The following is a 26,258-nucleotide window of genomic DNA, read 5'->3' as shown; positions in this document are numbered from 1 at the left end:
TACCTATCTTGCCATGGCTCGTATCAGAAAACAACTTGATAGATGTAAATATCTCCCAAGCCAAGTTTAAGATGCAACTGAGATACAGGCCAGTTGATCTCTGTTAAGAGCCTTGGCAAGATAAGCCTAGTGATACCATTACTAAATACTGGTGTATCAGGCTACCAGGCCATAGCCAGATAGATACATTAGTTTATGAAAACATTGGAAATCCTCTTCCCAACATACAATAATTCACAAACCCAAACCATTCCCGACAAACTATGTTTCTACACATCAGCTTTTAACACATCGCTCACGGATGGTCACCTAACAAAATGCATGATTACACAAAATCCTCGTCCGCAAAATCCCTAGATTTCTAACTTTTTTACAAAAAACTCCCTTTCTATTCTCGACTTCTCCCCAGAAAAACCATCACTGCTGATTGGGCCAGTTGTTTCACTACTTATTGGGTTAAAATTCTACAATTTCTACACATGTTACATGTGATCACTAAGAACCCTAGAAAAATAACCAAAATAAAATTACTACCGTTTAATCCCTTTTGACATATGATACGCGTCCTGTGATAAACCTCATAAAGGATTTGCCATCGTAAAATGTGTGATAACAGATAAATATTTCCGTAATTATTCTAATAATTATTTAGGTTCATCCATATACTGTCCGGTACATGGGATGGGCATCGATAGATTAATGAAAAATATTGAACGAGCAATGTGATTAATTAAAAAAAGTAAGAATATTAAATAACATACAATTATTTTTACCCGTTTCACGAAATTCAAATTTAACGAGGTCTTGTCGAATGAATATTGCCGTCGGTAAATATCACTATTTCTGCAGTGTCTAATTTGAATAACTAATAAAAAATATCATTCCATGATTGAGTTGTAATAATAATTGAAAACCAAATAGAAACACTGATTAATGTATATTTTGTAAGATTACAAAATGTGTATATTTTAAAATACGACTTAGAATGGTTAACGATGGAAACAAATTAAAATTATCGCCCTTCATTCGGGTTGGTTAAAATGGGATATAATAATAATTCCTTTCCCTATCTTCTCCTTTCATGCTTTCAAGGGTTTCCTTCCTCCCATCGTTTCTCCCGTTCCCCCTACCTCCCCCTCTGCAATAATTATTTTTGACGAAGTCCCCCCTCCCTCAAGTTTCCCGTAGCTATAAGGAACATCAGAGACGAATCAAGACTTGTTAAGTATTCAATTATTCACATTCTCTTTCGTATTTCGTGGTATTTCTAGTGTTCGTTCTTAATTTTAAGTTTGACGCTCTTAGCTTCAAAAACGAATTGATGTAGAATTGCTTGTTTTTACTACTTTAACGAGCTCTTTTCCCGGGAGCTTAGCGAACAATGTCAAAATCCTTATAATTTTTTTTAAAGAAATAAATATTTAGAATGATAAATTTTTCTCAAAAGAAAGTGTTTACAGTATAGTCGGTCTCCGCAGCGTAATGATTTACGCATTTGAATTTGATAATATAGTCGGTCTCCGTAGCGTAATGATTTACGCATTTGAATTTGACAATGTAGTCGGTCTCCGTAGCGTAATGATTTACGTATTTGAATTTGACAATATTGTCGGTCTCCGTAGCGTAATGATTTACACATTTGAATTTTACAATGTAGTCGATCTCCGCAGCGTAATTTTAGCGCGAATTTGCGTCGGCGAGTTTTAAAAACATTTTTCATCTAAGTAGTTGAACTACTTAATATTAGGGTGAACTATTTTAAAGGTATTATTAGACCTCTTTGTTACAAAAAATGTAACGCGTAGCTCCGAAAAGCACGGGTCTGAGAATAGTGCAACCAGCTTGCGAAAGCCTTCATCCAACAGTGGTGGGTCATGGACTGATGACGATTGTAGATATATTGAAAAAAATTCTTATAAAATGCTTACCAATTTACATTTGGCGATAGATAAAAGATAATTTAAGAGGAAATTTCAACACTATGTAAATAAAATTTGAACATACAACGTAATTATAATTCAATAAGTCGTATTTTATGATGGTTCTAAGAATTTGAATTTTTATATTGGATTATACGAGAATGCAGTACGAACATTGATTTTTGAGTTAAAAATCGTTAATTGATAGTTAAGATTTAACCGCGTATGCAGAGAAAACTTACTTATATAAAATTCCCCTAATTTATTAAGAATCTCTTCAAATTATTAATATTCCTGTTAAATCGGGACTGCTCTTTAACAAATGAATTGACATTTGTCATCATAAATTATCAGTAAAACACGAATGTATTATGGCGATTTCGTAACACGTGTTCATAAAAATTCAAATATTTTCGCATTTCGTCATTATATAATAACAGGATAAACGCAGCTGCATGAACACACATTCTCATGTTTTATGAAAATACTAATAGATCATGAGGAAATGGCCTGCTATCGCCCTTTTAACAGGATTTTAATAAAAAAAATAATCCGCGATGGAATGATAATGTGAAGATAGGATAACTACTAACTGACAATTCAATTATGTTTAAATAGAGATTGTATATTGTCCTTCACGATAATAGTTCATCTGTGTTGGGGAAACTTTTAACTTTTTTTTATTTTACGCAACGTTACCATTCTTGATGCTGGTCACTCCCTAAGGATCTCTTAATCAGATAAAATGGTATTTATATAATACATTAAATAGTACAATTGTTGTTTGTACTCCGGCTTTAAAACCAGCATTCTTTGAATCTGGGGCCAAAGTTCCAACCATTCTCAAAAAAAGCTCACTAACCTAAAGGGAAGCAGCTTTTCTGAATCCAGGTGTTAAATAGTTAATATTAATTTTAAGCACGCTATTTGCTTGGAACTCCACCCTTATTTTTCAAAATCAGATTTCGCGCTATTAGGATGAAAAAATAATATTTTTGAAGTGAAACTTCTTTACGCGCGTCATGCAATTTCGAGGACCGGAGTAAAACCGACTCATGACCGAAACGAAAATGCGGGTACCCCCACCACCGATTAAAGTTCATTTGATCTAGTCAAAGTTTTGAAGTAACATATAAATGCTTCTTAGCTCATCCCGACAACTGGCGTTGGTGGTGTAATGGTCAGCATAGCTGCCTTCCAAGCAGTTGATCCGAGTTCGATTCTCGGCCATCGCACATTATTTTTTTGTTTTTAACGCCTTTTTCATTAAATATCTTATTTTTTAGTAGGTCAGAACATTTTTTAAAAGAAAATAATATTGCAAAATAATAAAAACACTTATCTCACTGTGATAAAACATTACTCCGCTAGAGCGCGCTTTGCGTTATTGTGTTGGATTAAAATTATTATCTAATCCGTATATTATGATAATTGTATTACATTTATTTAATTAATTTATTTATTTTGATAATATGTAATAATTTACAGAAAAAAAAATTAAAACTATCTCCCTCTGATAAAATATCCGTTCGCTAGAGCGCACTACGCGATCTTGTGTGGGATTCTATTTCTGTACATTGTACATTATTTTTAAAAATATATTATATTTTGGGTGTGATGTAGGTAACATTATAAAACATAACAAGCTCTCATATTTTCAGAACCTACATAATATAATCAATTTATGCGGCTTTGCTTACAGTTGGTGCTCAGCGTGGTTGGCTTTCAATCAGTTAAGCGAGGTTCGATTCTCGGCTGTGGCATTTTTGAAGTGAAACCTTGTTGAGGTGGGGGAGCCGCTCACGAACGTTCTCTCTCTTCTCTTCTTTCCTCTCTCTCAGACACCAGCGAACTGCGCCACGCCAAGCATCAGCTGAAACTAGAAGTTTCACTTCTGTCTTGCGTAGGCTTGACACACCCACTTTTTTTAATTTTATTTGCCTTACTCTTATCTCGACCTAGCATGTTCAAATTCCGATGTAGAGCCGCTAAATGTCACTCATATATTTTTTCAAAGTTATGTACAAAAGCCATTTCAAAATAGCCGCGTGAAATGTGTTGCAGATTTTGTTATCTTTTTTTTTTATATTTAGCAGAAAGAACACAACAAATCCGTACTACTAGAATTGGCTCCACATTTTATTATATGATTCAAATATTATTAAAAGCATTCTCAAAGTATTCAAGTGGACTCATGTAACATGGTTTTTCTTCATTCTTTCTCCTTATAATATTTTGTGTATTTCTATGTAGTGATTAGTTAATCAGTTAAGGCAATATAAGACTCTAATAACGGGGGTTTGCTCGACGCTCACAGTTTAATTATTTCTTATTTTTAATTATTTTATACAATTTATGGCTGTACATATAATAAACTATTGGTGTCAGGCTCCATTTATATTAATATTTTTCGACTTTACTTCATTGGATATAATTAAAAAGATTTTTAAGATGTTGGTGTAGACAGAAGATTACAATAATATAATTTTTTCATTCATGTTTTTAGTTAAATAGTAAGGTTTTGCATAGTTATTTCTGCTAAAAACAGAGTTTAACCCTGGTTGTTTTAATGCGTACTTTGTTTTTTCTTGGGAATAATGATTTATTTATGATTCAAATATTATTAAAAGCATTCTCAAAGTATTCAAGTGGACCTATGTAACATGGTTTTTCTTCATTCTTTCTTCTTATAATATTTTGTGTATATGTATGTAGTGATTAGTTTATCAGTTAAGACGATATAGGACTCTAATAACGGGGGTTTGTTGATTAATTAATTCTGATGAATGTAACACTAAAATCTCAAATGTTTCCAAAGAGATCCTTACGGATATAATTTATTAATTCGTAAGATTTATAAAAACAGAACCTTACCATTAAAATATTTTATGTAAAACGGTTTTAAAATTTTATAAAACGTTTTTCAACTATAAAATTAGCGGTAAGCACCATATTTCATTTGTCTAGACGATGAATTAGTAACTTCCCGAGAGAAGTCCCCCTCTAGCTAAATATGAGATTTTAATAATTCTTTCATCACAAATAATTCAAATTAATCCCACAGAAAAAATAATTTTCTAGGCCTGTTAAGGCAAAGTCGATCGTAGATCCATTCATTACATCGATTCATGCACCGAATATTGTTTTTACTCGACTTCATCACTTATGTTAAGATTCCCACTTTATTTTAGAGATTTGATAGAACAAATTCAACTTAATTTCTTTCCAATACCCGAGGGCTTCACGTCGCCTATTTTTGTGCACGGCTGCTTCACTTACGTCGTTAAGATTCTGGCTTTATTTAAGGGTATCACACTTTACGATACAGGCTATTATTCGCAGTGAGGTGTGCTCTATGATACTGTTCGGTACTAGGCGTGTGCTCAGTGCTCAGTGTATTTAGGGGTAAATTTATGACACAGAAAATTTATTTTTATTTTCCCCTCAGGTATCAAACCGTATCGTATGATAATTAAATTATGAAATATTACAAAAAAACCAAAAATTATTTTTGAATGATAAACTAATGTTAATACGACAATGTTTTTTATGCATAGCACAAATAATAAAAAAAAATAAAATAAGCCATAATTATTTTACTGAAATACTAGTACATATTGAATTATTTGGAGGGTTTGAATAAGCCAACGTAGCTTAGTGGTTCAGAGCACCTGACCACAATTCCCATCGGTGAGAGATATTTTAATTTTTATGAATATTTCAGGCGAGTAATTAATAAAATAATTTGTTAAACAATAGATATTATAAGAACGGTAAAAACAGTAAAAATGAGTGCAATTTTTGCATCATATTGTGATAAGTTCAGCCAATTTATCACTATGTTGAAATGAAATGATGATATTTCTCATTGTTCTTTTTTTGTTATTTTTGGTTGTTATACACAAAATAATTGTGTGTTATTTTTAAATTTAAAACTACTGTAATGTAATAATATTATTTTTCTTACTTTCTACTCTATTATATGTTTATTTATAAAAGGCAGTATAGCCGTTTATGTATTTAAAATAAAAATAAAAATAATTTTTTTTTACGGTAAAGTAGAGCTACATCTCCTAAGATATTGCATGTTTTGCAAAATTGTCCAACCATAGCATGCACGGACACTAAATCAATCTTTTATATGATGGATTTACAAGACAGTTCATATTTATATAATATACTCATAAGTGAATGGGGTGTAACACGGTGTTTATAGTTGAATTATTCATATTATTCTTTTTTGTTTATATTGGCTTTTATTGTTGTTCGTTTGCTGTTTGTGTAACAGTTTGATAATACCTTCAGAAGTCGATACAGCTATCATGCGAAATAATAATTACACAGCATAGCATATTTATAAATAAACTGTTTTGTATAAATTATAATCATAACATCGTTGAATATGTAAAAGAAAAAATATGTTGGCATTAAATGTGGTACTAAAATTTGAAGATTTATTGAGGACAAATACAGATGGTAATAATCGTTGAAAAGATTAATAATAATGGAGGCTTTAAGAGACAACGCCGAAAACAAGAAGTGTTTTTTGTCGTCAAACAGAGGGGTACCCACCCTTTTAATTCCAACGGTTTTCTTCAAGCAAATTAACTATGTATTAATACATTGTAACATATTTTTTTGTAAATTATTAAAAAAAATTATTCGAATAAATATTTAAAATAAAAAGATTTGGGCCCCGTGTTTTGAGATCGTTTTGAAAACAAACTAATGTTTTGTTGTTGTTTGTGACCCTATTTATACGCAAACCGATCACCGATGATCGTCGTTTCTTTATTACAATTCGAAATGGGTTTTAATTTTTAATTATAACTAAAACGATTTAAATACAGCAAAAAGGCCCTAAACATTATTTAAATCCCTTTGTAAAAAAACCAATCAATTTGTGAATGACAGCATAAGAAAAACAACAAAATTCAATTGTAGAATATTTTTATACATTTTTTAATTTTTTATTTTTTATTATTTAATAAATGTTTACATGTTACATTTTTGTAACTACCATACTAGGCTAATGCCCGTGTTGTGGTAGTTATATACATATTTCTGTGAAATAATTTTTTTGGCTTTTTGACAAAGTTCAATCTATTTTGAATATTATTTTTAGTTTTTTCTCTTTGGTAAACCTATTTTCTTGCCATTTGACATCTATGAAAAGACTCGAATCAAAAATATGGTTACCTTTATTTCGAACAATAATGTTGGTTTTGTAATAGTTTGCTCAGTAGCTTTTATCGATTTATTAAGTTTTGTCCAGCAATGGGTTTATTTTTACATTCTTGTAAAATGTAAAAGTTATAACATGCAGCACAAATAACTATGCATTTCCCCTCATAAATGGGATTTTACGAGTAGCATACTTTAAAAAAAGCGACGGAACTGTAAAAAGGTCGCTCGCTTGGAGTCCGCCTTAGGTCTTCTAGAATCGTAAACTTTTTTACGATCTACGTATTAACCTCCAAATAGTCCACAAGTTTATGGACAAGCCGCAAACCAAAGAAACGTAAGAAGAAAAGTTCCGCTGACTTACCGAAAACCCTCCCTATCTCTCTGCAATGGTTACTCCATGCTGCAATGGTTATTTATGAAAAAAAGATATCATTGTGTATATCGATCACAAAGATTCATAAATATATACAAATGCATATCGATTACATAAATACAAAGACGGGTTATGTGCATACTAATCCGAAATGCATAAGAAAGAATAACCATTAACGATGTGTGAATAGATTACATATTTTTACATATTATAGTTACATAATATATAACAGCCTGCCTGCATGCATGGAACGGAACGCATTAGAAAGGGATTGCCATTCAAACAATATGTGCGTGCGGCTGAAACCGCAATATTATTATGAACGCCCCTCGTTTCTGAATGCGTGCATCTCGATACCGGCCGCGAGCACTCACGGTCAAGAATGTCCGCGGCGAGCATGACGTCATAGGCAAGCGAAATGGCCATATAAATAGCGTAATGTCATGCTCGGCATACTCGCCCATCAGTGGGTCGCTGCCCCTATTACCCTACTCACCCCTAATTTACGACATAAGGTTGTCCTGTTATTTTCGGGTAGCAGAAAGTCTTGTGAATAATTGCATTTATTGAAATAATAAGTGTTTTTTGAGTACATACGAATGGAAATAAACTCCATCAGATTAGGTTTTGGCTCGAGAATGATTTGTGCATCTCTCAAAAGCGCAAAAAGTCACCAAAAAGTGCTAAGATATGTGTTTGTGGCAGATGATAGCTTGTCTGACCAAAGAACGTGCGATACTAAACACTACAAATCTCGAGTAACGGTATTAACGATATTAACTTTATTATTGGTGATGTAGATTGTCTTTAAGAAATAAAATCTTTTTTTTGTTCATGATCTATTTTAAACGTTTTTATTTTTATCATATTCGTAACAAAATACCCATGCCTCCATATTTTAGAATATAGTTTCATCAATAGTTTTATCGGTATGACTAAAGGTTATATTCAATAACTTTTTGTGACATTATGTTGTGTCTTTGTCTTCTGTAACATGATGTTTCAAAGTTTAGTACAAGTCTAAATAAGTAGGAGTACGCCAGTAAATCGGCGCTTTGAGGGTGAAAATATAAATATTCCATGCCCGGAACAAGTCGTTAAAACAGAAAAATTCCCCGGAAGCATCTTCTTTGCCGTCGTGTTCACTATCTATTTGAGGTTAGACACTGAATCATTGACAATGCACAAGGCATTTACTGTTATCTATTCTTGAAAATTCCTGTCGTCGAATTCTTCTTACGCCTGTACTTCTATTGATCTATAGTTTTGTTCTTGAATAGAAGCACAAGCGTATGGCATTTTTTATTTACATTATTTTACATAAAAAGTATTACCATGTGGCTTGGCATCATTCTCCCTTCTTCCTTACGATAACCTACTTCTATATTGGTTTCTCCAAATAGATATGTTCAGCTTACGCCGTGAAATAAAAATATATACACAAAATTCAAAAGATCTTTCTGTATTTCACATCAATCTGGGAGTATCGAAGAAAATATTGAATATTACCATACGCCAACGGAGTAATTTCATTTTTGATTTTCGACAGACTTATTTTTTCATCCGTTTATTAAAGAGACATTTTAAAACAATTTCCAAAAACACACATATTAAAAACAAATAGTCGGTGCTTTATACTTAATCTCCGTGGTCGAAGGGCAAGGCTCTCGACTAGCAATCCGAAGGTTGCGGGATCAAATCCCTGCCACAAATAAAAATCATAAAGTTAATTTAATTTGTATTTTTCTCATTTAAAATAATATATAGTATATTTGTGGCACTTTCCAGAGTGAGAGATACTCTCAGTATCGCCTGGTGTAAGACCACCATTCCGAATTGAAATTTGCTGGAAATGGCTTTAGCCGTATTTGGTGACCTACATAGCCAAGTACTTTTTTATCTTCCTCTTCCCCACTACCTTCAGTATCACAACATACCACAATTGAGGATGCCATGGTCATTCTGGCTCCAGACGGTTAGAAGCAGTTGGAAATCTTGGGCGGTTTTCATATTTTAAAAAAATGTCAATTCACCCCTGAAAGAGTATTTACATTCACACTGCATACGGATGGAACTTTAGAATACCCTAGCATGTGCTGAAATAAAATTTAAAAAAACAAATATTCAAAATTAAATTTTTGATGACGCAACCTTTCCAGTTTCTCCGTGCATGCGGATCTTTTTACTGTTATTTTCGTTTGAAGGGTAGAAATAAAGAACAGAACTTGTCAGGGGACTGTATAACTTTGTCCTCTCAAATTGCACTTACTAGGGGTAGGAGGTAGGTAAGGCTTTAGTCTGCCAGTGCTTGCCATAAGAGTGCCGGCTGAAAGTTTCCTTGACTAAAATGCAGACCGTGCGAAATTCAAAGTTTAACATCTATTGCAGGGCAGGTTTTAAATTGAATATAATTCTTGAAGTTTTTGAAATTTAGCCGTGGCACAAAATGTGATACTTAGGTCTTCAATATAAAAAAGCGAAAACATATTATAACTATATTGATGATTCGACAATTCTTTGGGTTGTAAATTTTCTCTTCTTTAAAAGTGCAAATTTCCACGAAGGTGCAAATAATATCGAATGGCGATGTTTTGATTCTATTTTTAAACATGTCCACCAAATAATGTTAGCGATTTGTGGAAATCAATGTTTTAAATCAAAGTAAGATAGATAGGAAGATAGAGATATCTTCATCATTATGAAAATTTAATGAAATGTTTGGTTTATTTTATAAGCAATTTTCTATTTGCAAAAAAATCGACAAAACTTTAAAAAATATGATTCACAAAACTACGAAAAATAGTTCCTCAAAACGAAATAAAATGTGCTCCCACAGAAATGTTCATGGATTCGCATTCATTTATAAACCATAATATTTTATTATCACTTTAGTTTTCTTATACCGTTATTTTAATTTTATATTATAACATTTGTTTTTTTTCTTATTTCTCTCTTTCACTTCACTTCATAGGTATAACTGATTATATATATTTTTTTAAATACGTGTTTTAAGTTATAATTTCATTTCACCTTTATACACGAGTAAAGGAAAATGTGTTTTATTTATATCCTGACACAGTGCATTATTATGTTATTGTATAGACTTACCTAGTAAACATTGATAAATAGATAAAAGCTTAAGATGATTTTATTTAATTGTCAACCGTAATAAAATGCGATGGATTGTTCATCATCGGTCAGTCTGTCCACCTCTAGAAAATGCCTCTAATCAAACGAATGTCAGTTTCATGCTTCCAAAAAGTTCTTCACTTATAAGTTTGTGACCTTCGTATTGCTTGCCACCTTTATAAAGATATCTAATTACTCATTCATACTACAAACCTATTACTAAGAAGTCTTGTTGAAGATAAGCGAGAGTGGTAATTTTCCACCCTTGCTGCACACCCTTTCAAAGCGCGAGATTAAAGTCAGTTGTTGAATACCAACAAATTATCGGCAACACGTACCTGCAGCCACCGTGGTGGGCTGGCTAAACATCTTAATGGGTGTTTATAGGATGTCTCAGTCCTCGTTTTCGTTTAGGTTTGGACACGACGCAGTATCCCGCTTCTGATATAAAGCTTTGGGGTAATTTTTCCCGCCTGCCTGGAGCAATTTGTAAGTTGCTTCCCATATAATAATTAATGCAATTCAATGTTCATAAAATTAGCTTAACGTAGTTGTAAAACGATTTTTCAATGTGTAGAATCACTTGTGTACATGAATACGTAATTTTTACATTGGGATTTTTGTATTAAAAAGCTACTGAAATTTTATTTAATTTTTCTTTATTAATAAGTAAAACTAATAATTATTATTTTCTCACACAAACAAAAACTCACACGGTTCATAAACCAAAATAAATATTGATTGCGTTCTCTTAACCTACATACGGGGTAAGCATTTTCATACCGTAGTTTAAGTGTGCTTTCAATCTGCTCTTGGGTACAAAATGACCTATCCGAATGCTTTCTCACATAATGTACACTCGAAAAAATCAGGGTATTTATTAATTTTATTTTAGCCATTTGTACATTTAACGTTTATAAATGTCTAATTTAATATAACTTACATATATACATTATTACATTTTATTTTGATTAGTATGGCTCTTATAGGTCAGCTTGAATCTTTCAATTGGTGCAGATTTTATAGATGATAATTATCAGCATTAATTACTCGCCTGAAATATAAAAACAAATTGAAAATATAAATGCCGCTTTTACTCGGGAGGTATTTTCAATTTGTATGGATATTTAAGGCGAGTAATTAATGCTTATAATTATTTATTATCCTTTGTGATATTCATGAAAACCTTGTCTTACAAACATTAGTTTATCACTAAAAAATAATAGACTTTATAGATTCTGGCAGCGCATTATAATATTGCATTCATTTGTACAGTAAACTTTTACTGACTTTAGAGATGAAATATGTACATAACTGCGTACGTTTACCCCCGCATACTTCACCGATTAAACAAAAAAATAATCTAAGCAAACTCCTTACTAATTCTTGAAACTAGCATAATTTTATCAAAAATTGTTAAATACCACAGCGTTCTGACTCAATCGGTTATACAAATACAACTATCGGTAACACACGAAAAAAATTAGAAATCCATGAAAAATGAATCCATGAAATTTGTATTTTATATGTAGAGCTCACTGTACAGTATATTTATTTATTTAAACGCCCATAAGGCTTTTACAGATAATAATGTACATTTTTATTTATTTATAATTTTTTTTTAATTAGATCTTATATCTTACATGATAAATATAGGTTATATAAAAAAATATCCGAGTTAACAAAATAAAAAAAAACACCACAGTATGACGATAGCGCTTAGGAATTGAGGAATGAGCGCAGGTGTAGAGAGCAGGAATTTGTCACAAACATCGCCTCGAACAAATTACATACCACTTACGGTTACCCCACCTGACTCTACATCGCATAAGAGTCCCAACTCCCGGAGCGAGCGAGTCTAGAGCATCCAGTATGTAGCGAGGCAAATGCGAAGTACGAAAGGGGACAAGATAGGGAAGAGGAAGGTTGTTAAGACTAGTGAAGTTATCACCGAAGGTATAATGTCGTCTTATTTTAGTACAATAAAATATATCTTTATTCAAAGCTTCATAGCTCTTGGTGGACATGCGGTTGTCAATTGTAAAGAGTATTTATAACCTTGAAATTCCAGGCTGAACATCTATGTTATTTGATTAAGTTTTTTTTATTGAAAACCAAACAGATTTCTCATTTTGTTATAATGACCGCTACCAAATATGCAAGGAAAGAATTTTTGGGAATATTTCGAAAATTAGATAAATCTTTTTTGGAAAGGACGACTCCAGTATATTAAATATTCAAACCAGATGACAAATAAATTGAAATTGACATGTTTGGTGAAGCAAAGGAATTGTAAAATATTCATGAAAGGAATACGCGTGGGTTGTTTTGTAAAAATATATGAAAGAAATGTTCGCTTGAATAAATAAGTACGGTGAAAATCGTTAGCGAAGAGATATTATAATTACGTTAAATTTAATTATTTCCTCGGCATAACAAAATATTTCAATTTAAGTTTATCGTAGGAATTATGCAAAAAAATTCACAAAAAATAAATTGTTTCTGCTGGAAATTAAAGAAGCTTAGGAATAATACAAGTACTTCTGTTACTTTACACTCATATTCAAATATTCATTTTTTATTAAAACTAAGAAACAATATACAAAGGGTATTAGAAGCCTTTATAAGTTTGCTGGAATTCATAAAACCTTGAGTAAATATATCATCAATATATTATAATATTATAACCAAATTATTATTATAAGGCTCGCGATCGAGGAAATTAATAAAAATAGTTAAACATTGGTTTACAGTTTCGTAAAAACAACATCAACGAGCTAAAATCGTAAATTTCAGTGTCGATTTAAAAAATGGGACAGCAATTTTCTAAACTATATCACCATTTTTTGCAGCCTTTATTACAAGCATGTGCGGATGCATGCGTTAACCAAATTTGTTGTAAGTTTGCAAAAACGTCTTATTCAGTATAAATTGTGACGATCTGGAGGTCATTGGTTTAATTCCACAAAAAATAAATAAGCCTTAAGGATAGGTACTCATCCATGATGTTGTCGACTACTCTTCAACTGAATTTCCGTCCTCATAGAATTTTTTCAAAATTGCATCAAACTTTAGAATTTCAGCGAGGTCAGTTGGAGAACTTCAAGCTCTCGATGAAGCCGGATTTTTTTAAAATTCCATCCGTTGAGTGCAATATTAATTTCTGATAAAACGTCTCTCGCTCGTTAGGATAAATATACGAAACTGGTAGAATGTACTAATATTATAGACTTTTAAAAAAATATATTAAATATTGTTTTAGTCAATCTAATCAGTTTCGTTTTCTGCTTAACCTAACCTTCGAGTTGCCAGTACTTTTTTGTCTATAATTTCTAAGGCAGCGCAACTATCATCAATCCGAAAAATCATTTCAATTATGAGCTACGGAGCTTTAAAATTTCAAATTCCCCAAAAAACACAAGGCACCATAAATTTCGCTGTCATTTTAAATTGTTAAATCAGAAATAGGAGTGTTAAACCCGGCCACAGCCAGTTATACACTACTAGCAAAACAAAAAATGTTAACCGTAGATAACTAATCGCTTGTCGAGGCGACGACGCGCTACTCGGCGAAATTCGAAATCACCTACTTCCCCCCGCTCCCCGACCTTGACTCTTTCATTACCTTCCTAATTTGAGTAAACAGTGCAGCACGTGACGCGATTGCGGCCACACGCATACTAGGATGTGCCCTATGACCATCTCGTCGTCCTCTGGACAAAAGTTTAATTATAACAACAATTTTTAAGGGACGTACATTCATATATTCTTATATTTATTGTTAATGTTGGCGAATCTTCTACAATAGAAGCTCCGGTTCCATTTGAGACAAACGTGCGTAAAATTTGCTATCTGTGTTCATCCAAGGCCCGGAGAATGACCAAACACCGTTGCACCAGATATATAGGGGCTATTTGTGGTCCACATAATGTTGACATGTGTGGTCACTGTGTAGACTGATATTTTGATATTAATTTGTACTTAATTTGTTCATTATAAACCTTACTTTTGTGCCATGTAACAAGTTTCTATCTTAATTAAATATTTTTTGATTTATTTCTAGTGTTTTATTGCGCAGTCCACTCGACGAAAGTGTAGTTAAAATGAAACAATAAAAACAATTTAGTTATCTAGGGTTAATGACAAAGTCATAAATCTTCTTTTTTTAATCCTTAAATCACATCTCATTATTTTTCGTGTTTATTATTTTTTGTATACTACTCGTGTACCTTTAATTATCTTTAAATTTTAACTAAAGGAATAAGTTACTTACTTTCCGTTTTGATGTTGTTTTTCCCTTCACATCTTTGCAAGGCAAAAATTTAATTCAGTTGTAAATATTAAAGAATACATTATTTTTAAGTAAGCACAGAGATTTTCCATTTTCCATTAAAAATATAAACTCAATTCATAAAAATTTTACGAAAAGAGAAAATCGCCAAAGAGATAAGAATCTTAAGCATACTATTTACTTCATAAACGTCTTTCGTTGGAGATTTAATATTCGTTTAAGCATTTTTGCCTACCTCAGACCGTAATAAAAAATGGTTTCTTACCTTTTAAAATCACCAGGTTGAGTGGAGCAACTTATTTTATACATTTATTAGCAAAATCCAAAAATCATTTTGAAGACAATAAGAGTGCAGAAGATGGCAGAAAGAATTATTTTCAAGAACAGAAAATCTGAGACCTCATTAGTAAAACGTCTGCGAATGATAGCTTTAATTATTTTGCTCGCTGATCTCAGCCCTTTTTGACTTGTAATTTCACAAAAAAAGGCCCATAATGCGTGTATTGCTGTAGTGTAACCTAGAAAACCTTTCCAGTATAGCCATATGATAGTGTATACGTGTATGCACTTCGAACATATATACGTACCAATAAATAGACGAGAAAGGGATACGAATAATACAGACTGTAAGGAAAATAAATTGTTCTAAAATATTTCGAATAAAGAAATCAGCGTAGTGGAGATATATTTAATTCCATACTAACAATACAGTCAATGCTTAAGTCTGCCTCAGTATTGAGCCTACCAATGAAAATGTCTGTGTACGATCCTTAGCGATAGTTACCTACTTCTGGCATCTTAACACGGACGATCGATAAAACAATTATCTATAACTAGCAGTTAAAAACCCGCTCCGCGGGTTTTTTTCTGCTAGGCCCTGCGGGCGGCTCTTGCTTGGGCTTCGCCCATTTTAAGTGATATTAACAACAGTTATATTTAATAGATAGATATTAGAACATTCACAGAGAGAGGGTGAGTATATATATTGTTAAAACACGGAACAGGAAGGAGTTAATTAATAATAACATTCTAAATTTACGCATAATAAGAATGACAGTTGTTTGAATAAATGAAATTTTACGTATTTGTGATGGATTATTTCAAATGAAACACTATTATTGACTACATGTCTACAACTGATATTAACTGTTATCGTACCTAATATAATTAGCTCATAGGAGACTTGCAGTGCTTAAATATGTGTTACAACCGTCAATGTCTATAAGTTGAATCAATATCGTTTAGTTTGTCACAATTAAAGATAGTTTTAACAAAGTTGACTTAAATAATAGATTATTACATATTTATTAATTGTACCCGTGTTTATGAATAAAAGGAGGGTAATTGTGCGATGACATTAGCAGTCGGTTTAATTAAAAGGTGTTAATTTTACTCCAACTGGTGGTAATTCTTTACCTACAACTGTTACTGTATCTAATAAAGTTTAAAGCTAGATTATATATACACCTTCATCAGGAGAGTAAAAATCTATATATAAAGGTAGATTATTACAATATAGCGCCCCTGAGGTGATATCTCACAAAAGCGGCGCTATGCAAATTGTCCAATAAATAAATAAATATAATGTTTACATTTTATTGTGTATACACCGAAGTCAAAAATTCAATATAGATTGCAATTGGGAAAGAAGAAGTGGAAGGAGGGGGGAGGGGTAAGAGTAGGCTGGGTTTATAATAATTAGGAATTACAATATCGTTAGACGGGAAAGACCAGTTGAGTAGGAAAATATTTAAAAGAGAGTTTATAAAAAAATTCTTGTTAATTATATCTGCTTTTATATTAATATGTTTCCTCATTTCTAAAATTTCAAAATTATTTATAGTGAAGTATTTTAAGACCTGAAAAAAACAACGTTTAATAACGGTTATTCTAATAAATTGATAGTTGAAATACTAAATAAAAAAATTTAACACATTCTCTTCAAACGGTCTTTCTAAAGATAGAAATAAACAATGGCGTAGAATTCTGTTTGTGGATAACGATACTTCTAAAATTATATATATAAACAATCCTGGTACCATTCAACTGGCGTTTTACACTAATAACAATGAAAAAATATATTCTTAATAATAATGATAGCAAAATTCAAACAAAAAAAACAGGAGTTTAAAAACTCAATTGAGATGATTGTTATTTCTTTTACAAAGGTAGAACCAATAGAAACTTTGAAGTCAGAACTAAAGAATATCGCAGGGCTATGAATGGAAATAGTGAATCTGAGTTTGCAAATAATCTTTTAAATAATGATCACACTTTCGATAAAAATTCAGGTCTTAAAATACTTCACTCAGGATATAAAGCATCGCAAATAAATAATTTTTAAATTAGAAAACATGCCAATATAAAATCAGATATAATTAATAAGAAAAAAAAATATAAAAAATAATGATAAATGCCATTACAAAGTGATAAGCTTCCAGAAGAAATCTTCTTATAAAACGCTTGTTAATGGTAAGTAGTCAAGTATTGTTAGCTGCATATTTAAATATTCGCGCCAGGCATTTGGTTCGTTTTTAAACCGCCAGAGGTGCGCTCTGTCGGCCATCTTGAAGAAACGCGTGAATTTTTATAAACGTCAAACATAATCACGTAACTGTGGAGAATTTTCATTGTAATGTAATTAATCCAATGGATTATGAACTTTCTAAAACATATTTTCCTCGATATTATCCAAAAATTATATGAGCAGAAACGATGCTTATGAAGAAATCTCGTATTATTATGAGGCGATCCTATTTTAGTATGGAATCGTGTCCTAATATTCAAGTTACCCGAAACAGACAATTTAAATTTGACCAATCAGAGGGCCTATACCGTCCAGACGCTGGGACAATAATACTATCAGATAAATCGCTACCGTACCAATAACTGTTGACGTCTAATAAATGAAGAACACTTAATCGTTATGAACCATTGTTTGTAAATTGACCATCTGCAGTCTTGCTTGAGAACGATGACAAGTTACCCACCTTATCGATAAAACCTGTATCGATCAACCGTGCTAGATACCCTGGGTGTTAGTATTTTGTGTAATGACAATATAGACTGGAGAGTGGTCCGTCGAAAATGCTTATCTGTGTTCACGATGAAAAGTTTGTGTGTGACGGAGCATAGCCGTATTGAATTAGGTAAATAACAAATTGAAAACGTACAAACGTCGTATTAACATTATTTCTTATTGGTCGTATACGTCTTATTGGTTTTATACGTCTTATTGGTCGTATACGTGTACTATCGTCTGCAAGCATAAGTAATGTCCACGAAAGTGTTAAGTATTGCTGGTGATTAAACAAAATTTCCCGAAAACTTTAGGTATAAGATGTTTTTAAAATAAATCAGATTTACTGACATTTTGTTTGTGTTTTTAAAAATGCAAATTATCAGTTAAATAATGGCTTTAAACGCTGAAATCGTCATAACAATTAGATAAAAACTAAACAAAAACTTCGACGAATTAAACAAAATTAAAAATAAATACATTACATAGGTACTAACATATTTGAAATGTGCTACTGATTGATTTGTAATACGGATCACCCTTTCAAAAATATTTTTACAATGACGGCCCCCCAAAAAACATTACTGATTTGAAGCGTTTTCATAAAAATATATGAAAACTCTGACTGAGTTTCTTTAGAATTTTTGTGTATGTCTCTTTTCAACGACGATATGGAACTTGTTTTTCTACTTCATTATTTTTTTGACGGTTTAATTTCAATTAACCCCACGTATAAAATCTTTACAGTAATCACTTCTTAAAAATGAAAATAGAGCAACAAGGAAATCAAATCAAATTCAAAAAGTTAATTAGGTACTCTAAATTATTGAAGCGGGTGATGGATACATGAAAATTGTATGGGAATGATACTTATAAAATAATTGATTTGCATACGTAAATACTTGTTACTTAAGATTTTTTGATTTATTTTTGTTTGTTTGCTTTGTTAAGTATAAACTCATTTATCTTTATTTACAAAATAAATAAAAAAAATCGATTTCTCATTTTGTTTTCACTTCAACCACTCAATTCTTATTATTTGCGGGTGAAAAGGTTACAGAAATGAAAACACTATATTATTATTTGTTAACAATATACATTCAAAACCTTGGTTGATTAATGATCTACCCGGAAGAAACACGCTTTTCTTTACAAGACCCTTGATAAATAACGGTGTCAACTCTACCATTGTCAAAAACGAGATTCATTTATCTTTAGTATGTAATGAAAAATACAGAATTTCTCGGCTTCAAAATCATCGCTCGGAGATAATTTTTAGCAAACAAAAACAAAATTCAATAATATCTTATGTTCTGAGGCGTAGGTATGTGTGAATAAATGGCAAGTAACTAGATGGTGGAGCCTGATTCATGGATTTGAAGACCAGAAATTCTCCTCTGCTGACTCCTACATTGTGATTAGACATGTTTAAATTCAAATATTTTTTAAATGTGAATTCCGCACAAGAGTCCCAACTGCTTCCAACCGTCTGGGCCAGTGAGACTATGGCATCCCCAATTGGTGTAGGTTGTGAAGAAGGAGGAAGGGGAGTTCCTGGCTATTCAGATCTGGTCACCAAACACGGCAGAAGCCATTTCAAGCAACGTTTCAATTCTGAATGGTGGTCTTACATCAGGATGAACTGAGAGTATCTACAACTCTAAAACGTGCCGCAAGTACATTAAATATTAATTTAAATTAATAAATTGTGACGGGTTAGTGGCTGAGTTGGCATCGCGTTTGGGTTCCATCCAGGCGTAGTGTGTTCAATTCCTCAGATGGCTAAGACCTCCATCACAACATAAGCCACATTCTCCGCTTATTGTAGTGGTATTAGGACATTTAAAAATTTTTGTCAGGTTTTCCGTAACCCGTGAATGTTTGTCTTTCTGTAAAAATAAAAATTATTTAAAATTACCTGCTCACGCCGGGATTCGAACCCGCGACCTCCGTCTCTCGATTTGCAACAAAGGGTGCTCTATGATTCGATTTGTAACAAAAGACGATCCATGTTTTTTATGTACCAAACGCGAATTAATACTTCACAAGTAAAGCGTTTCAAATACACAATAAAATGTTCAGAATGTGTGTTTAAATAAGTTGAGCCCAAATTGGCACCTCAGAGCGGGGATTACCATCGAGCTGTATAAATTGAAAGCTCCCACATCCGGGGCAAGTGGTGACATGTAATTAATTCTTCGGGAAGTCTGGCGCAAAGTTGGCTGGGAGGAAGGCCTCGAAGCTGGAGAAGAGCAGCAGCCATTTTGAATTTAGCCGAAATGCGAAAAACAAAACGTCGGACGCCTTTATTCGATCGCATTTGGCCGTAAATCTCCCTATTGTGCTGTTGTCTGCTGAGCCTGAATCATCTTAGAATTTATTTTATGTGTGAAAATATTACATTTCGCGAATCGCTGACAAAAAATGGATGATCTTAAATTTCTTTCCTATTGGAAGAAAGTATCTGAAGAATCCCCAGCCATATTACAGATATTCTACTATACTGCGATTGCATTCCAGCCAAAAAATATAGTTCGTAGTCATGAGATGTTTATCAAATTGAAAAAAAAAAACGGTAAATAGTATTCTAAAAAACATGTTAAAGTACCTACTTATTTACCTACATAATTTAGAAAAATTATATAACTATCATTTTTAATTCAAATTAGAATTTGCGGAGAAGCGTATAAGTAAATATGTTATATGATTGAATTTAGGTTATCTAATATTGCGATTGATACATTGCTAAAAATCTCAAGTTTTAAAAGATTAATTGAAATTTTTGAGAAAAATACGGCCAATAGTTCCATTACTACCAGGAGCTCAGAACTTAAACTGGGTGTAGGGAAAAGACAAATGGTTCGGCCGGCGGAATGCTTATCTCGCCAAAGTTTTCTAATAACACACATCGATAAATTACTCGTTTCCTTTAGTGGCCTGCAATCCACCGACCTTCTCTCGCCTCTGACAGCCTGGCAGCCGCGACGAAAAATTGCGTCATCATTTTTGACGGCCGGCGTGGTCTAGTGGTATACGCTTTTGACTACAGATCCGAAGGTCGCGGGTTCGAACCCGGCGTGCGCAAATAAATTTTATTTGATTAATTTGTGTTATTTCACAATTAATTAATTAAAAATAATATATAGTATATTTGCGGCACGTTCCAGAGTGGAAGATACTCTCAGTATCGCCCTGGTGTAAGACCACCATTCAGAATTGAAACGTTGCTTGAAATGGCTTTAGCCGTGTTTGGTGACCAGATCTGAATAGCCAGGTACTTCCCCACCTTCCTCTTCCCCATCTCCCTCCCCTCTCCAATACCCTCAGCCTCACAACATACCCCAATTGGGGATGCCATAGTCTCACTGGCTCCAGACAGGAGCAGTTGGGACTCTTGTGCGGTAATACTGTAAAAAAAAAAAAAATAAAAAAAAATAAACATTGAAGAAAATCAATGGATAAAGATTGTCACTTTATTGTAAGTTTTGGTGATATATGTAGATGTATGACAACCGCTTACCAATTACATTATTTATTTATTTATTGCATCTATCTATTTATTTATAAATCAACCTCACTAGGACTAAGCCTTTATCGAGGTTAACAATTTACATTTGAATGAAGCAAACATAGAGTAATCACAAGCATAAAATAATACTACATACAAACACAAAATATTTCAAAAAGAAAGAAATCAATAAGTATTAGATGTGTTACCTGATGGGTAATTTGATAGTATATTATAAAAATATTTGTACCATAACTAATCACTAGGCATTATTCCCAAGAAGAAACAAAGTATATAATAAAGACAGCTAGAGTGACATCCAGTTTTTAGCAAATGGGACTCATATAAAATGTTATTATTAAAGAAAGTAAAAGAATGAAAAAATATTCAGACAATCATCTGTCAATACAAACATCTTAACTAACTTCTTAAATTTAACTAAGGAATTGGTAGACTTAACATGATTTGGAAGAATATTAACCATAAGTGGTGCCTGACATAAATAGTTTATTTGACCAAAATAAGTTTTAGTATGTACCGCCACAAAGTTCAATGTATAGCCAATTCTAGTTGCACGGATTTGTTGTGTTCTTTCTGCAAGTTTCATATTGATAAAAAATTGACAAACTATTTTTTAATAATTAATATTTAATTCATTTTCTTCTTAGGTGAGGATGCTTGAACTGCTTATTCTCGATCCGTTTCAACCATTGTTTGTTTGGAGATTTTAGATTTTGGACCAACGAACATTTACATTTTTATTTATATAGATTTAGTTCTATTTTCAGATGATTACAATTAAAACATGGCTGTATGGAATGTGTTTTCGTTTTTAATTTATATTTATTTTGTTGTTTCTATAGATGGCTTTATCTTCAAGAGCAGTTTCGTCCATTTTTATTATTTAAGGCTTATTTTACTATATCTATGAATGTACATATCTTGACAATATTAACCATGTTTCTTGTGTATATTGTGGGGATCTTGCAGCCTAACCACTATGCAAAGACATTGGGGATCTAGATTCGTTATATAATCCTAAGAGTCTTTGCGACAGCCTTGAAGGAGTAACCATATGTTACTTATACTGGGGCGAGTAAGCCGTGGATAACCTCCAGTCCAAGTGGTAATTATGAAACACGTAATATTATTGTTAAGTGACAGAATAGGCCGTGGAGGCTATTTTTATTTTATGACATGCGCAAAAGATAGTTACTGAATTAGTTGTATGAACGTATAATTTAAAAAATATATGTAGTTTCACAAACTCATTTAAATTACGCTAATAACCCAAGTTAGCATAATTATGGATAAACATAAGAATATCTTAACGAATTCTACTAATGAATTGTTCAAGTTCCTCACTGAGAACATTGATAAACAATTCACTAGATGTCCTCTAAATGAGGTTGCCTCCTACAGCAAAATTTTCATACTAATTAGAGCATGCTGAGAGTGAAATTTTTTGAATTTTTGGAATACTGAATAACAAAGAAGATAATATAAGGCGTTAAAACGTTGCTATTTGAGGCAGATCGAAAAACATGTGACGTCACGGGACATGCGCATTGCGCAACGATACCGCAGCACTGTCATTCTAATTATGAATATTAACTGCGTGTGACTTACCAATGTACACTTTGAAAGTTTATAACTTCTTCATTTTTGGAAATATAGTAAAACTAATTTTAATGTAGTTATAAACTCCTTAAATGTACATTTTCATCAAATAAAAAAAATAGGAAACACCTTAATTAGGTCAAATCACGATTTTTTTGATCTAGAGTGGTTAAATAAATGTAGCTTCGTTCAATAAAAAAATATAGTCTTGATGTGTGCGGTAAAGGACGAAACCATATTGTTATCTAAAAAAGGAAAACAAACACGTTTTTTAATTTTAATATTATTTAGTGCTAAAAAGTATTTTACATTATTATCTACTATAGTACAGCTATAGTAGATAATATTTTACCTTTGTAGTTTTGAACAATGGCGTTTTTACGAAAAAATTAAATCGTTGATTCAAAAATACATGGTTATATTTTTACCTATTTTTTATTGTTTTAGATTTTGTGCAGCTGAAAAACAACCATCCCTCTACATTAAGGATTCGTTATCGGTTGTGTACGGTTTGAAACACGTTTATTAGTAATGCCCAAAATCGAACTTTTTTTAATTTACACTTTATATAATTTAAAATATGTTTCCTTATAACGCCGCCATTGGCAAAGTGGTGAGGTTCCCTCAGAAGAGCAATTATGACGCAACTGATTTGAAAAGGTTATTTGAACAGGGTGTAAAATTTATTAATACATATCCTGTTCTTGCGGTTCTTATTCCAATGGCGTGGAATTGGAAAGGAATTCGTTTTACGTGCCGTGGAGCCCGTCTAGTCAGTAAAATAATTTTGCATATTATTTTATAGTTCGCAGCTCTCAGCGGATATTCAGTAATTGCAAAAGATCGGGAAAATTAGACGGCGATATAATGCTATCGATATCCTCGTCCCACTGCACCAATTAATTTAGCAACGAGTAGAAGGATCACATTTTTGTTTTTAGTTTATTTTTCAATGCCCGTGCCGGGAATTTGCCATGATAAGAATTTTCCTCTGCTTCCTCCTCGTAAGTAGTGAGAAGCTGTATTTTTACCGAGAATTTTATCGAAACTTAAAGGATTGGAATATTTTTTGGTATTCCGTTTTAATATTATTTTATAAATTTTAAAGTGACAATTTCTGCGGTTCAGAGTCGTATTCAGAAAATATTCTGTGATATTAAGACCTTTGATTTTCTGAGATTTTATCATCAATTTACTTTAAATGATCTCTGAGATTCTTGATGTAATAAGAAATATTCCCTGTCCATATTTATTTTCGCTGTTGTTGGAAATATACCAATATGAAATAAAGCAGATGAAAGACTAAATGTTACAAACGGTATAATCAAATAAAACATTGAAATTTTGATTTAAAAAATTAAGTATAGTAATTATTTTCTCGCTCACCGATTGTTTTTTTTTTTGGTAAATTGAAAAAATACCAATTTACACGAAACTAAAATACGTATTTAATAACTCCACTGTATTATTTAAAGGTTATCGTTTCTTTTTTATGTAATTTTTACATAAAAATAATTGATAAAATATTCATAAATATTTTACGAATATTTTGCCAAGAAGTAAGCAATGGCGGTCGATGAATTGTTGGAATTCATTACGATTATTTGGAAGTATCTGTGGTAAAATTTGAAATGAAAATACAAAACGTGGTGTTGCCACTTTCGAACTCTGCTTAAATCATTTTTCTTACAGTAATACAAAAGGGGATAGAACGACTTTTATGAGTCTGTTTCAGTCTGTGCCATTAAGAAAATAAAAATTCTCTACTGCTTTCAATATACCTTAAAAGGCACAAAAATACCCAAGGGGTCAAATAAAAAAAATTAAAAAGAGGATATATTATATTTCGTTGACCTCAGCAGAAAATCGGTGAGATTCTTAGGAACGCACGTTTAAATCCAGGTTTGAGCTAGGAACAAATTGTAAGGGTTATTTGTAATAGAAGCTCATAACTATATAAATTTAAAATAAATTCTCCACTGTCTCAGTATCGAAATGGTTAAAGAACAATTTTCCAACTACATAGAAACGTTCCTTAAATTGGGTTTAGCTAAGCATGTTTTGTTACTAAATTCGGTAATCCTGTGTATATTCTTCTATCCATCTGCCCATTCTGTCTTTTCCTAATATTTTGCATAGTGTTCACAATGTTCAAATCAATGGTTGTGTCATAGATCAATTGACTGAAGTCAGTCATCACCCTGTTTCCTTCATATAATAAAAAACCTACCCATTAGCGTCCGAAATGTCACTTCCTGCCACAAACTATTCCCGGAGAATAGAACTTTATCACAATATAATCACTGCTTTGATATAAGAAATGATAAAGGTCCAGAACTTGGTGGAAGGCAGACGCAAAGAGAATTGTCGAAATATTATGAGAATGACAGTTAGAACGCGAGGGACAAAAAATGCTCAAAGAAATAAAACAAATGATCGCAATATAAATAAAACGCTCCAGACCCCGTAATTTGGAGTCGCATTGTGCCCGGTCCTGACAAAGGTTGGGCCGGAGAGTTAATGAACCAGGAAAATGAGGTGGACCCGAAGTATAATGAGGAGTTTGAGGGGATGGAGTTTGACAGAGAAGTAGGTTAAGTGGGAAGAAGAGGGAACGCTGTTGTGCACTGCCTCGCTGAATCGATGTATTTATCTGCCCGTGTTTATTGAAGATTTGGGAAAATGTGGAAGTATTCCGACCTGTCAAATATATTTTTGGTTTAGTACCCACAATCATTTTTTGGGAGTAAACCTTACTCCAATATGAAGATTTTTTTTGTATGGTAAAAATTTGTGGTAGAATCTCGTCAAAAGATAAACATAAGTTTTATCTGCTCTGAAGATGTTACTGTTATGGTGAAATCGGTTTGTGAATTTCTCTAAATAAAATGGAGTACTTAAAGTTTCAGCGTTCCATTTAATACAAGTAACTTCCATAAAAACCTGTGTTCATGTTATGTCGCACAAGAGTTCAAATTGCCTAAAGCCAATGTGGCAGTGGCATCTTCATTCAAAAATGCATAATTTCTGAATTGATACATCATTAAAAGAAAGACAAACATTCCCGGGTTACGAATAACTAGTAACGTAATTTAACATTTTTATATAAATAATCGGGATTACTGCTAAAAGTCGGAGCCCCAGATTTATAAAATTGATTTTATTTTTCAGCGCTTGGTTATGAACCCGTGACTTCTGGACCAACGAGATCA

The 26,258-nt window shown here is 32.3% G+C and overlaps 1 protein-coding gene and 1 non-coding gene across 3 annotated transcripts in view; one reads left to right on the top strand and one right to left on the bottom strand.

The window, feature by feature from the left end:
- The window catches only part of LOC149425260 (uncharacterized), a 282,468-nt gene that overhangs the window by 235,444 nt on the left and 20,766 nt on the right, over window positions 1-26,258 (bottom strand). The gene's annotated exons all lie outside the window — the stretch shown is intronic.
- Window positions 3,083-3,154, top strand: TRNAG-UCC (transfer RNA glycine (anticodon UCC)). Its single transcript has one exon. It is a non-coding gene; the product is annotated as a tRNA-Gly (tRNA).

Source organism: Hesperophylax consimilis, chromosome 3, assembly GCF_061612785.1.
Source record: "Hesperophylax consimilis isolate HC1 chromosome 3, BYU_Hcon_1.0, whole genome shotgun sequence".
Classification (NCBI taxonomy): Eukaryota; Metazoa; Arthropoda; class Insecta; order Trichoptera; family Limnephilidae; genus Hesperophylax; species Hesperophylax consimilis.
Note: the sequence above shows the minus strand (reverse complement) of the source record. Positions and strands in the feature narration are given on the sequence as shown.